The 15232-nt window shown below is 39.1% G+C and overlaps 1 protein-coding gene across 2 annotated transcripts in view; it reads left to right on the plus strand.

Moving 5' to 3' along the window:
* The window catches only part of GNG2 (G protein subunit gamma 2), a 111142-nt gene that overhangs the window by 15059 nt on the left and 80851 nt on the right, over positions 1 to 15232 (plus strand). Inside the window, exon 2 of one of the 2 annotated variants that reach the window (XM_032251061.1) lies at positions 2086 to 2126. The exons of the other annotated variant lie outside the window; for it this stretch is intronic. The gene's annotated coding sequence lies outside the window, so the exon portion shown is untranslated. The remainder of the gene's footprint in view (positions 1 to 2085; positions 2127 to 15232) is intronic. 2 annotated transcript variants of the gene reach the window in all.

The raw sequence follows: 15232 nt of genomic DNA on the forward strand, positions 1-15232 counted from the left end.
AGATTGTTTATATTCTGATGTGTTTTCTTCTAGTCTTATGTATCAGAAAGATATTATGTATAACTATACAAGAAAATGTGTTCCATAATGCAATATATATGTATGTTAATGTATATATATTAGAAAAACATATTAAGACAGAAAATACATGTTAGAAAAAAATATATGTGTAAATATGTATATTAGAAAATTGTTGAGGTCACACTATGTATAATATTTTATATTCTTTTTTTGTTTAACTTTAAAATTTAGATGACAAAAAATGCATTTTATATTCTTTTTACTTTACAATAAAGTTAAGTAACTTTAAGTTACTTTTTAAAGTAACGGTATTTATTAACTTTAAAAAGTAAAAAGAGAATATAAAATGCATTTTTTAATCATTTAAATGTTTTTTTCTTTTTTTTTTTTTTTTTTTTTTGACACAGAGTCTTATTCTGTCACCAAGGCTAGAGTACAGTATCATGATTATGGCTCACTGCAGCCCCAATCTCCTGGGCTCAAGCTATCCTCCCACCCTCAGCCTCCTAAGTAGCTGGGACCACAGGTGTTCGTCACCATGCCTGGCTAACTTTTGACTTTTTTTTGTAGAGATGTGTCTTGCTATGTTGCCCAGGCTGATCTCAGACTCCTGGACACAAGCGTTCCTCCATCCTTGGCTTCTCAAAGTGTTGGGATTACAGGCGTGAGCCACTGCATCTGGCCCATTTAAATTTCTTGTATTCATTGTTTTAAAATTTTATCATGTGGCATTTCTGTTTTACTGACTAGGTTGAATTATTGATATTTAGGCTATTTCTAACACCTTAATTCTTCCTCGTCCCCATTTTGGGTTTGTGTTGGTTAAATTCAAGGGGTGTCATCACTAAAACAATGACTGAGAACATACTTGAGTCTCTTGATAAACAAGACAAGATTGTTTTCCAGAAAAGTGTGGCGGCTTCTACCATCACCAATAATACATGAGTGCTGGACCCAGAACACCCTTGAACAGGCGTATTTAGCATGTCCCACCCAGTCATTGTTACCCTGTGGTTCATTCTCTGAAAATAAGTTGTTTTTAGCCCTTGGCTTTTTTTTTTCTTTTTGCTGTCATTAATCATGAGATAATGGCTTTCTGATAACTTTATCCCATTTAAAAGCATATGGCCCTTATGGTAGTCTGGGAATATAATTGGTTGGGTTGAGATTGTAGCACACATGCCAGTCTCAAGTATGTGAGATCTCTGGAGACACCGATGTTCACTTGGTCCTCCTGTGAATTTGAGTTCCATCCTCATTCATAATACGCTAGATGTGAGATATCTGTTTGTTCTCAAACACAGCAAAATAGGAATGGGAAAGTGTTCCTTGAGGCTTTAGCAATTCCCTTTGAGCTGAGCACTTTATAGCTTTTCAGGAATAAAGAAGCTCATCTACACAGGAGCTTTCTCACCTAGGAGCCATGCTCAGCACTGGACAAAAGTAGGCCACCTCTGCTCGATAACCACAGAGGTCATTAGTGGCTAAGGGCATCGGTATCATCTACTTCTAAACAGCCTGTAGAAGCTTTGGGTGCCAAAGATACTCTCATAACCACCCACTTGTCCTCTCCACCCTCCTAAAGTGCCAGATACACACAAACTGTGTGCCCTCAAACTCTGTCCCTAACACCTGGAGCAAGAGTGTGTTGGTCTCTGCTGCTTTGGGCCTACTTGGAGCAAATCACGATAGGTCAGGAAGAAAGATTGTTCTTACTCATTCCATTAGTGTACAGCCTGTGCCACTCTGCCACCAAGAACTCTGCTTCCCCTAGGTTCCTAAGTGGCCTTTGTGTTTTTTCATGTTTTCTTGCATGCTAGGGGATTTCACAAAGAAAGGGACTCTGGTTTCACAAATCTATTTCTTAAAAGAAAAAGAGTTCATAAAAGGTTTGTTTCCAGGCTCTGCAATGTAGACCTGTGAGAACTCCTGCCCTTCTAACTATACTGCCATTACCACCAACACCCGTTTCAGAAACATCGTTCATTCTAATCATCCAGCTCAGGTGTATCATGGTATTTTTCCTTTAAAAATTTTTCAGTTTCCTCTCTGCTTTCTCAACAGCCGGACCTACCGGTGAGCCTCAAGCTTTAGGAACTGAAGAGGTAAGAATTCTGAAATATTTTCTTCTAGAGTCTTGAATTTAACCAGAACTTAAAGAGGAAAAGAAAAAAAGTAAAGTGGTCTGTAGATGAAAGCATGTGATGTTTTATTGAAAGAAACAGTCATAGAGTCCTTATCAATACTGACATGACTTTCGGATTTAAAGAAAACATGGCTCTCCGTAATGATAGTTAAAATTGATTTTCATCCAGATTTTTCCACTTTCTTCCAAAAACCTGACTTGGAGAGCTTGTGAGTCTGCTGCCTTAACAGAATGTGTCCCTGGCCGGGCGCGGTGGCTCACGCCTGTAATCCCAGCACTTTGGAAGGCTGAGGCAGGTGGATTGCTTGAGGTCAGGAGTTTGAGACCAGCCTGGCCAACATGGTGAAACCCTGTCTCTATAAAAAAAATTTAAAAATTGTAAAAATGTAAAATAAACAGAATGTGTCCCTATGGCACAAACATTAAAGGGTGGCAGACATTGAGGGCATACTCTGTGAGAGGTAAAACCTCAGATGAGGCAGATTAGATCAGAGAAAGGTAAACCCTGTTCTTAACAGATGGTTGTAAACATTGGAAGGGCTTTTCCAGCAGCAACAACAGCAATAACAACAACAAAAGGTCAATCTAATGCTGTTGGGTTTCATCTTGCAGAAACTTACTTAGCTTTTGGCACTAGTTGCAGCATTTGAATCTGGTTATAGACTTGAAATGTAACCATAATCCTAGACAGGTGATAATGTGTTTGTCCTCTCCAAGATACACAGTTTCCTCTAGTCAATGACTTAGATTTTTCCCCTCATTTTAAAATGTAACCTCATTATGAAAAATACCAAGCATATACCAAAGCAGAGAGAATAATATAATGAACTCCCACATCCCTGTCACCCAATTTCAACAATGATCAACTCGTGGCTGGGATTGTTTCATTTATACCTCCACCTACTTCTCTTCTTTCCCCGTTGGATTATGGGTGCTTGTTGAATTTGAGTGCTGGGCTTTTCATTGTTTATTTACATAACTGTTTAGGAGATACAGCAAATGCTAATAAAAAATAAAACCTAGTCATACCTGATTTCCTTTACTGGAGCTAGTCATCCATCCATTTATGGATTCATCAGATATTTATTTCATGTTTATTAGATATCAGACCTTCCTTAGGATAAGAGGATCAATTTTCCTCAACTCACGTTTAAAAGGTCTACAAATGTGGACTTCTGATATCTCCAAATGAGGTGATCTGTTAGAGATGCACTGACAGAATGAAACAATGAGATTGATCATACAACTCTGTGAAATGTAAACATTCAGAATATGCCATAATTTTTGAAACTTGTTTTTGACATTTCTTCGCTTTTGAATATACTGGGAACATGCAAGCATAAAACAAAACAAAGCTCCCAATCCTCTGATGTACCTTCCTGTTTTACCACAAACACTCATCCAACCATCTGCGTCCCTTTCAAGAATATAAGCTCTGTAAGAGCAGGAATAGTGTATAACTTAATAACCATTTGCCTCCAGCATCTAGCAAGGTGTCTGGCACTTGTTATATATTTAATAAAACTGTTGAATGAATGAACAAAAGAATACATGCCAGATACTGGGAATATGAACATGAAAAATACAAAGGCCTTGGCCCAGAGTTGTTCAGTGTCACGGAGGAGAAAACTGGATAAAGGAGGAGCTGCTTGTGTCTGGCTTCGTGAGGTGAGAGCGGAGTTTCGTGGATGCTGCTGGAGGAGAGAACCAAGTTGGGGAGTTTGGGAAGAAGCTTGATGGGTAAAGGGGCGTTTGAGCTATCCATGACGTGCCTTCAGTCAGAGAAGAAGGGAGGAGCATTCCAAAAATAAGGAATCAAGCGTGAATGGACACAGAGGCCCCAGAGGGCATGGCTTATTCCAGGAAGCTTTAGAAATTTAGGGTGGCCAGGGTGTGGCCAGAAAGTAGCTGACTGAGGAGATCTGGCTAGAGAAGCAGGGTGGTGAAGCCTGGGAAGGACCCTAAGGGGCAGGCTCCCGAGTTTGAATTCTCTCTGCTTTGTAGGGAGGCAGAAAAGGGCACAAAATCAGAATTTTTTTAAAGGATAATTCCTTAGGGGGCAGAGAGGTGGGGAGAGACTATTGGAAGGGAGACCTGTGGAGGTCTTGGGTCTGGAAATGTTGGGCTTGACTGGGAGAACGATGAAATTGCTGATGAAAGGTGAGAAGTAAAGGAGAGGAAGACATCTAGAAAAACTCCCAGATTTCTTTTTTGGAAGAATGAATGGGTGGTGATAACTAGACTTCAAAACAGGAAGGGAAGAACCCATGCATGTGGGTATGTCCAGTAGGCTGTTCCCACTGACAGAGCTGTGTTTTTCAGTCCTGGCCGCACGTCAGAGCCTCTAGGGGAACGTCTAGAAACCGTGATTTCAGACCCTACCCAGACCCCAGCTGAATCAAAATCTCCATGGTAGGGCCTAAACATCTATAGATGTTCCTAAAAGCTCCCCAGGTGACTTTAACTTGCAGCCAGGGTTGAGAATCTCTGGTCTAGAGCTGACTGGAAGAAAGCCCTTTGTGCACGTGTGCTTTTAAGATCATGTATCACTTTTGCTGCCCTATAGTCAAGTTCTTTTGGATTTCAGTACCTAATGTTTTTCAGGTGAGGGCTGAGACATCCCATATTCTATCAAATATTACTAATAATGAAGATTCTTTTATAAGTATCTGATGTTCTTTGAGTTGCTTTCTTTCATGCTAATAAGTATGCTTAAGTTTTTCAAATCAATCCAAGCAGAATTTCTCAATGGGGTTTGCTGGCAGGTCGAATGGGACAATTCTTCATTGTCCTGTTTGGTATTCCTGTCCTTGGTTCACAAAAGGCTGTGGCATCTTCCAGTCACTGTGACATGCAGAGCACCCTAGGAAGACATTATGAACATTGTGAACTACTGTGTCTTAGCACACAACTTTAAAGAGGTTATTTGGCATTTTCCACTCACCTAAAAGCATTTTTCCTTCATACAAAATTAGTGGTTTCAGTTAAGCTCAGTAGTTCCTTATGTAAGTAGTCTCTGTGCTAACAAACGCAAGAAGCTAAACAAAGTAAACAAGTAAAAGAAAGTTTTGTTCGCTACTGTCGGGGCATTTTGAGTATATTTGGTCTAGTGCTAAATTTATGTTTCAAAATATATACATAGAAGCAAATTAAACATGAGGTGATCGTCAAATATTGAAGTTAGAAGCAAAATACTACGAAGGCATTATTGAACAGCGGCTGTGATGAAAGGTGTATTAGTTTTCTATGGCTGCTGTAACAAATTAATACAAACCTAGTGGCTTAGAACAACACCAATTTATTATCTTACTGTTCTGTAGGGATTTCACTAGGCTAAAAACAACATATCAACAGGACAGTGTTCCTTTCTGGAGGCTTTCTGGTTTGGATTTATTTCCTTGCCTTTTACAGCTTCTAGAGCTTCCGCCATCTTTTACAAAGCCTCTCTTTTACAAAGCACCATTGCCTCTCCATGTGTCTTTCTACCATAGTCACATCTTGTAAATTTTTAGCCAGGAAATGTTCTCTGATTTTTTTAGGGACCCATGGATAAGATTGAGCATACCTGGATAAGCCAGGCTAATCTCATCACCAGGGCCCTTCATTTAATCACATCTTTGAAGTCCCTTTATCTGTAATGTTATGTATTTACAGGTCCTGGGATCAGGACTGAACATATTTGGGGGCTGTTATTCTGGCTACTACAAAGTGAAAGAGACTAATTTTTCAGAAAGGTGGAAATTCTTCAGATAGCAGACATAAGACCATCTAATGTCTAATTATATAGGATTAAAAGGTTAAAGGTTCCAACACTGATGAAGCCAATTCTCATCTTGACTCTACAGTTCTCATTTTCTAGGTCCAGGTACTTAAGCCTTTTAGTTTTCTTGAAGTGTCTGGCACTGGATCAAGTGGACAGGTTGAAGTCCAAAGGTTCCTTTCTTGGTGTGGCCCCTAGAGAGTATGCTGCTTTTGTCATTTCTCCAACTCTGGAGGGTTTGCGTGCAGTGCTCAGATTACAAGGGCTTGAATAGAACCAAATTATTTTATGCTGTTTTGTCTGCCTGCTACAGTATGTATTATTTATTAGGCTTTAAAATGTGGAAATTGGAGGAAAAAGTAACATCATAATTAACATCAGAACCCGACCATGGTGGTATTCATTATAGCCAGTTCCTAGGTATGATATCATTTCCTCCATACATCAAGTAAGTCATCCCCGCAAAATATTTCTGCTTCTTTTAAGAGCAAGTCCTCTTAAAATCCACTTTTAGACACTTCAGCAATGCAGACCTGAAGTCCAAACCTAGAGCTAGCAGCAGGGCAACAAACTGTCCTTATTCGCCCAAGACAGGGGTTTCCCAGGACACAGAGCTATTGGTACTAAAACTGGGAGAATCTGGGGCAAATCAGGATAGTTGGTCACTCTAGATGTCTAACAAAATGACGCTAATAGAAAGTAGCTGTCACATTGATGAATTGTTTAAATATAAATTTTGAGTGAACCAAATAATGACCATAACCCATAATGTTTCGGGTGAAAATGGGGGTTATTCCAACTCTTTTGGAAAATCTGTAACCATATATGCATGTTTTTCCAGACCAGCTTAAAGAGCCAAAAAAAAAAAAACCCTATATTCAGAACTGGGAAGCAGCAGCCACATTTATGAAATCACAAGCTCCAGCTGCCCTTTCAGTTCTCTGGTGTTACCAGCAGGCTCCTGCATGTTGCCTCTGATGATGGAAGCTTTAATAATTTTGCTACTGAGGTGACCACAGGACCTCCCTGAATCTTTTTCAGCATGTCAGCCTGCATGGAAGTTATAAAGCCCAAGTTTGCCAATGCAGCACAGCGTTCTCTTAGCTTTACTCTTGCCTTTCATAGAGCAAAATTGAACTTTCCCTCCTGAGAGATAGCATAGACTGTTCAAGAAGAGGTCAGTATTAGGAAGACTATCTTGAATGCCCAGGGGGAGGGGATTGGAGGAGATCATGTCTTGGAGTCTTAGTGGACTCTAAGAACACGGTGCTTCCTGACCTCCCAGCAGTGGAGCATGAGCTACTTAGCCCCAAGTCAAGTTGCTGCATCCGGGTAAAGAGCTTGCTGGAACTTTCCCCTCTGCTTCTGCAGTACCCTGCCTGCATCATCCATAGCAAAGAAACCAGGGAAGCTGAAGGTCCTAGGGCCTCACCCCATACATTTCTGTGGCTTTTATTTGGAGACTTTTATTCTCCAAATCATTGGGACTAAGCAAAGAGAACTGTAATTGTACTTGAAAGAAAAATAAATTAGCTTCCCTAGAATAGGCAGTTGACTTTTAGGAGCTGGAAGACTTTTTTTTTTTTTTTAATATATTTAATGATTTCCTGCCTTCCATACTTTTTCCTAGTTGTTAGATCCAAAGCATTCTATTTCAGTTCTTTTTCTTTCTTTCCAAAAAAGATTCAGCACTATCAGTCAATGAAGTAGAGTCTAGCTTTCTGACAAGGATGGGACCTGGACAGAATTGTGAATTATTTTGATTTTTTCTTCAATCTCTTTTTGGGTTTTTTCCTTCCAGGACTTTCAATCCTGGTTTCATTTTGCTAAGACTAGCCTCATTTCAACTAATAATCTTTACTGATTTTTGTGAATCAACAAGTTTCAAAAGAAATGAAAACACATCAATTTCTTACGTTGTAATTTAAACTTATTCTTTTCCAAAGAGAAATTAGAGAATAAATGTAAATCAGGATCAAAATGACTACTTATCTGGGTAGAGGGTTTCCTTCTGGGGTGAAGGGATGTCTTGAAACTAGTTAGCGGTGATGGCTGTACAACACTGTGAATGTACTAAATGCCATTGAATTGTACTCTTTACAATGGCTAATGGTTAATTTTATATGAATTTCACTTCAATTCAAAACAAACAAAATGCTGATTGAACTTCAAGAGGAAAAAAAAAGACTGTTGCCCCCTGCCTTCAAATTCTAGAATAAGTGTGCATCCGTTTTAATACACTTATGTTAAATTTCTACACCAAAATTGTTCTATTCTGTTCCACTACTGGGAGCAGATATTTGGATTTAATCGTGTCTGCAAGGGAGATCTAATTAGGAAGCCCTTGAGGGGCAAAAGAGGAACGTCTCTGGGAGTGAAGATACTCGTCGTTTATTCTTACGATGCGTAGTTTTTGTTACTATGTTGTAGACTGGCCTATACTTTGCAGAGCTGGTCACAGTAAAAATTTGTTTTTACGTTTAAAAATTTTAAATACTGTACTGACTTCCACCTATCGTGTGATAGAAGTTGCTTCAGCTAGGTTGGGAAGTTTTTTAATAGCCTGTAGTAGCAGACTGCAATCGGTAGTGATAAAATGGAGAGAGTCGGCATGTAATAACTTTAATGAAATGAGAGCAAGATAACAAATTTCATATATATAAATGCTTTTTGTTAAAAATCTCCTTAAGATATCCCCAAGCACCATTACCTGATGGGGACTTGTTTCCAGGCATGACTGCATAGGGGTTCGCAAGCAATCCTTGGCTTAATTATGAAACTTTAGGACTTTAAATTTCTCTAGATTTAGAGACAACCATTTTAACCTTTCCACAGAGATGTAACTAGGCAACCAGTATAGCACTTAACCAGTGCATAGCATCCAAACTTCCTAGCCATTTACATCATTTTAAAAAATACTATTTAAATCTCTATGTTAGCTTTGGCATATGCTTCCATGTAACCTTTAATTTCTTAGAAAATATCATGCAAACCCACAGCTATAAAATGGTATGGTTCCTAGAAGCCCATTATCCTCCAGTGTTAATAAGGAAGTCTGCTTATAAGAAGAGCAGTAATAGCATTGACAGGTGGCTACATGTACTGTGTTTATAATCGGGAATTTAAAAAGTAGGTTTCATTTTTGGTGTGTGAATTTAAGAGTTTAAAATCATATACTTGCGAGATGGTAATGAGCATTTCTTACAATATAATTCATGGAAAATATTCATAGAGATGAAAACTAGATTTTATTTTAGCTGATTAGGTGGTAACTAGAGATATGAAGGTTGATCAATAAGCAAGAACTTGCTGAAAGCTTTTCATGTACCACACACTGTATCAGATATATACTATAACTGGTACATACTATATGCCATGTACTATAACTGATATACTGTCCTTTTTTGTGAAAACTATGATTTTATTTTTTAGGTTTTTTTTTTATTACAAAAGGAATTCATGCAGGAAAAAAAGAATATATGTGAAAGATTTTAAAAATTCAAGTAGTAGAGACAGGCATAAATGACAAATAAAAGTGTTTCTTTCCCACCAACTTTTAGCCTCAGTCCCTGAACGGTAACCACTGTTGAGAGTTTCTTATGTCTCTTCCAGAGATTTTCCGCCTCCCGGTTAATCGTTATCAGAAAGGTGAATATAAGTGCCATTGACCCATCTGTTCATAAGCTTCTCTTCTGAGCTAAGTTTTACATTCTGAGACACTATTTGATGCTTCTTTTTAAAATGTGCCTTTTAAAACTGAAAGAATAAAAATGTCAGAACCAAAGTGATGCTAACAGAGAGGGCTGGTGGTAGTGAGAGCTACAGCTGAAGCATGTTAATGTGTAGTTTTAGCCTCCGTTAACATTTACATGCGGAACTTAAGTAATAAACCTTAATGTAGTTCTTTTATGATTTTCAAAGTCATCTGGGATATGTTGTCTCCCTTTATCCTTTAGATGACCCTGCAACGCAGGAACTGTTTATTTTACAGAGGAGGAAGCTGTGGTTCCCAGAGGTTAAGTAATGTGCCTAGGGTCACACAGCTTAACAGTGACAAAATCAAGACAGAATCGAGAGTTTTCCAGCTAGTCTTGAGCCAGACCATGGTGGTCACTGTGAGAAGGAGAGAGGCACAGTCACCCTCTGGCTCCTGCAGGGAAAGGCTGTGAAGTGAAGAAGGGTACAGACTGAAGATCTGGGCAGTTGTTTTGATTTTGTCCTTTGGACACATTTTTTAAGGCAATAGAAGCAAATTAAGGTGGCTACCTCTCTCCTCCTAGTCTCCTCAGTGGCTGTTCTGTTCCGATTTTGTTAGGTTGTTTAGGTAATACTGACCACAGGGGAAGAGACTTGACCCATGCTGAGGAAGCCATAGTATTTCGTCCTCAGATCATGGTGGTTGATTTGGAGGGTGGGCCTGCCATCAGCAGGGGCCAGTAGGTTCTTCCTCTGGAATTTTCTAACTCAAGTTGAGAGGAGATGCCCCATCCTTTCTGGTCCCAAGGCAGTAAGAATCATGTAAAGCTATGTTTCAGTCTGCTCAGAGAATCAAGTCCAATGCACAGAGGGGAAGCAGAGAGAGTCAAAGAGAGAAGGGAAAGGAGAGAGCCCAGCCATAATTGGAGTCCATGAATCCAGTCCATGTGAGCCAACACATTCCCATGTTTTGCCCAAGCTAATTCAGATTGTGACTGAAAGAGCTTTGACTTATATCTCCAGGCCTTAGTTTCCTCATCTGTAAAATGGAGGTTATAATAGTCACCCTGACTATATCTGAACTACGTAAATATGAGTTGAGGTAATGAATAGGAATACACTGTGTAAATTGTAACTATGACACAAGTGTAAGATGGTATTATTCATTTATATGTCACACTGAGTTGGGAAAAGTTGAAAGAGTGAAATTACCACTTTATTTGAAACATAAGGGAGCCACCTGTTGTTATGCAGAGTTAAATGAAAGCTGCCAGAGTCCTCCAGGTTCTCTTTTGAGACCTTCTTTCAAATACTCTTAAGTTCTAATCAATATCCATAATGAATACAAGGATAGAGCTTACCTTGCTGGCCTGAATTTCTCTTTTCTATCCCCTGCCCTGTTCTGTAACGCGCGTGCGCACACACACACACCACAAACTAAAAATAAACAATATGTCATTATTAATATTTCAACATTTTAGCCTTTTCACTTAAAAGACCTTTATAGATTCAAGCTAAATATTAATAACATTTTGGCTTCATCAAAGAAATATCCTCAAGGAAAATAATCTTAAAGCAGCCATTTTAGATATACTTCATTTAGGAATGATATAGTTGAGGTGATTTGGGAAATAGGAGATTATTTGTTTTGGGCTCAGATAGGATCAAGATCCATCTTTTCCTTAATGGACTTATGTCTTTGCTATAAGCTACAACTAATCAAAATCTACTTGAAATTATAACTTATTCATGACACAAAAAGCATCACTTTGCTGAGCGCAGTGGCTCACACCTGTAATCCCAGCACTTTGGGAGGCTGAGGTGGGTGAAAGACCTGAGGTCAGGAGTTCAAGACCAGCCTGGCTAACATGCTGAAACCCTATCTCTACAAAAATACAAAAATTAGCCAGGCATGATGGCGGGTGCCAGTAATCCCAGCTACTCTGGAGGCTGAGGCTGGAGAATTGCTTGAACCAAGGGGCGGGGGTTGCAGTGAGCCATGATGGCGCCATTGCATTCCAGCTTAGGTGACTGAGCTCCATTCCATCTCAAAAAAAAAAAAAAAAAAAAAAAGCATCACTTCACTTTTATAGCATTTTTTACTATATATGATAATACCTCTCAATTAGGAAAAACTGATTATACCTCTCTGAAATCTTAGATTTGCCATTTAGGCAGTTCTTATTGTAGCAAGCATCTCTTTCTTTGTATTTGATAATTACAACCAAAAAGTGGCTTAAAGCTTCAATCGAAGTGGAATACCATATGCAAAAAAGGTTGAGGGTACCATGGAAATGTACTTTATAAGCATGAAGAAGCATGATATATCAACCTGAAAATGTTTTGCATTCCTCACATTTTAAAATTTGTAAAGTGTATCTACCACCTTCACCGTTCTCATAAGTCTATGTGAATATGGCTTCACCTTACACAATTGCCAATGAGTATTGGTGTGAAGCTGAATTGGTGCTGTCTGACCGCTCTACACCTCATCTAGCCATTGCTTATCTTTGCCTGGGCTTGTTATTAATCCCATGAATGTCAGTGTTTTCATATAAACTGAGAACTTTGGGTAAGTTCATATTCTGAATAGGGCATAGTCAGCCCACAGAAAATGTCAGCTGTATTGGAAAGAATTGGAATCCTCAAATTGGTTAATTTCAGGATCACTTAGTAAAAAGAATATGTCCAAGGATGAGGGCAGAGTGTAGGGAAACTGCAAAGGAGAATGCAGTTTTCCAGAGCTCCTGGCCTGAGGTATGAGGGTAGTGAGGAGAGGACCTCCTTAGTAGAGCTGTGGTCTCCAGGAAAAAGATATAGTCAGATTATAATGATCCTGCAGGCAGAGACCCCAGCAAACAAACAGCCTGAACCGATTCTTCCACTTACTCTCACCTCCTGCTCATGCTCCTCATTGGCCAAACCCAACTGGAAGGCAAAGAGCAAGGAATTCTGCTACTGAGTTCATGCAGTTTACCTGGGGCATAAGCCAAGTGGAATAGGATGGAGAATGGATTTGGAAAGGTAAATGGAAGATATACAGCACAGTTAACCTTCATCATGAAAGTCTTACATGAAGGAAGTGACAACATTTCCAAAAAACGTAGATGACTTACAAAAAGTTGCTTTAACCAGCTGTCACATTGTTATTAATTTTACTTAGTCGAGGTCATAGCCCATGTTCAAATGGACCCAGATACAGTGGTAGCATTTGGACAGAGTTCAGTTGTTTGCATGGTGGAAGATGATCTGGAGGAGGTACACACAGAGAGAAAACCTCCCTATGCTTTCCCTGTTCATAGACAGAACGGCAGCCTCAACTTACAGTTCAAGTTTGCTACAAAAAGTAGCTGGAAACCTCAGAGCACCTTTAGAAAGTCACCTTCTTGGGCCTTCTGACATCACAGGAAATGACTATTATCCCAAAGAAATGCAGGGCCTGGCTAGTGGGTTGAGTGACCAGTTTTTGGTGTCGTCCAGCTTGCTTTGAATCTCAGATGAATTGTTTTCATTTCTTTGACACACGGACCAGGATTACTTGCCTTGATCTAATCTAGATTAACCACTCTGATCCACTGAAAATGAATAAATCCACTGAATCAGATAAATTCACTGCGGAAGTGTTTGTGGCAGCACAAAACGAGGGACAGAACAAATGTGGCATGCCACCCTAAAGCATAAACCCGCTTTGTGGATGGGAGAATTCCCTGACTTGGGAAGTGCTGGGAGGGGTTGAGTCTGTAATAAGAGCAGTGAGAGGCAGTGTGGTATAGAGAAAGGAGTTGGGGGTGTGGGGTGAAAACTGACCGAAGTTAGTGTAACACTGACCGTGCCACCTTGGCAAATTACTGAACTTTCTCAACCTTAAGTTTCCTAGTGTGAAAAATGAGAATAACTTGACTTGCTACAAAATTAACTGAAATTATATATACAAAATGAAGGCAGTGTTTTCCATACAGTAGTCATGCAAATACCTGTTAAGGATGTGTATGTTTTTTGAAAACAGCCATATGGAAATATAATTGAGCCTTAGAAAAACGGCACATATTTGATGGATGTAATTTGATAAGTATGCCTATGCTCCTTTAAAAAAATTATTCCTTAACAGCTTTATTTAGGTATAGTTGATATATGATAAAGGAGACATATTCAAAGTATGTGATTGGATGAATTTTGACTGCATACATCCTGAAACCATCATCACAAACAAGATGATGAACATATTCATTCAAAAGTGCCCTCATGCTCCGTGATCATCTCCTCCTCCTGTCTCCATCTCAGTATAATTGCATTGAGATACATCCATGCTGTGTGCATCAACTATTTATTCTTTTTATTGCTGGGTAGTATTCTATTGTATTGGTATACCACAACATGTTTATCTGCTTGCCTATTAGTAGACATTACTCAATTATGGTTTTGTTTGTTTGTTTTTGTTGTTGTTTTGAGACAAAGACTTGCTTTGTCACCCAGACTGGAGTGCAGTGTCATGATCATAGCTTACTGCAGCCTCGAACTCTTGGGTTCAGGCGATCCCTTCCACCTCAGCTTCCCCAGTAGCTGGGACCACGGGTGCACACCACCATGCCTGGCAAATTTATAAATGTTTTTGTAGAGATGGGGGTTTCATTATGTTACCCAGGCTGGTCTTGAATTCCTGGGCTCAAGTAATCTTCCTACCTCAGCGTCAATTTAAAATTCCATTTTCTTCTTTCCTCATTAATAGTGTAAGAGAAATTTTTAGAAATCCATGTTACCACAGCCGGCACCTCCATTAACTTCCTCCAGGAGTAGTGCAGTTTATAAGAATTGGGTATAAATGCAGATATAATAGTAATTGTGTTTGTTAATCCCGGGTTTAGGTTGAGTACACAGCTGGAATCTGGTTCTGTCTGCTTCCTAGGCTTTCTTTTGTTTCTTATCATAAACAGACAACCTGGAGGAAACAACACAAATGTGTTGTATCCATACAGTGGATTATTCAGCCGTAAAAAGGAACAAGATAGTGATACATGCTATACCCAGGAGGAACCCTGAAAACACTGTGCTAGGTGAAAGAAACCAGACACAGCAGGCTACGTATTATATGATCTCAGGTACTGATGTGTCCAGAATAAATCCATAGAGACAGAAGGTAGATTAGCGGTTTCACGCTGGGGGAGAGGGAAGCGTGGAAGAGGAAATGACTGCTAACAGGTATGTATGAGTTTGCTTTTTGGGGTGATGAAAATATTCTGAAATTTGATAGTGGTGATGGGTATAGAATTCACAGTCTAATCTGTGACTATACTAAAAACACTGCATTGTATGCCTTCAAAGTGAACTTTGTGTTATTTCATTATATCTCAATAAAGCTGTTATTTTATAAAAAGCAATCTGAAAAACTTTAGGAAAAATAAACATTCAAGAGCAGCCATTAATTTAATCCCCCTCCCTTTTTTTTTTTTTTTTTTTTTTTATTTGCAAAAGGGAAAACTTATAGCTGTTTACCTCATTGGTTGTACTGCACCTGTAATTCCAGGTGTTGAGCACAGTGTAGAACTTTCTAGCATTAGAAAGTAAAAATGTGACATCTACAAACAAACTGTATTTGCAGGTACAAGGTAGTT

Source organism: Sapajus apella, unplaced genomic scaffold (assembly GCF_009761245.1).
Source record: "Sapajus apella isolate SASKATOON/1434 unplaced genomic scaffold, GSC_monkey_1.0 scaffold74, whole genome shotgun sequence".
In the NCBI taxonomy this organism is placed as follows: domain Eukaryota; kingdom Metazoa; phylum Chordata; class Mammalia; order Primates; family Cebidae; genus Sapajus; species Sapajus apella.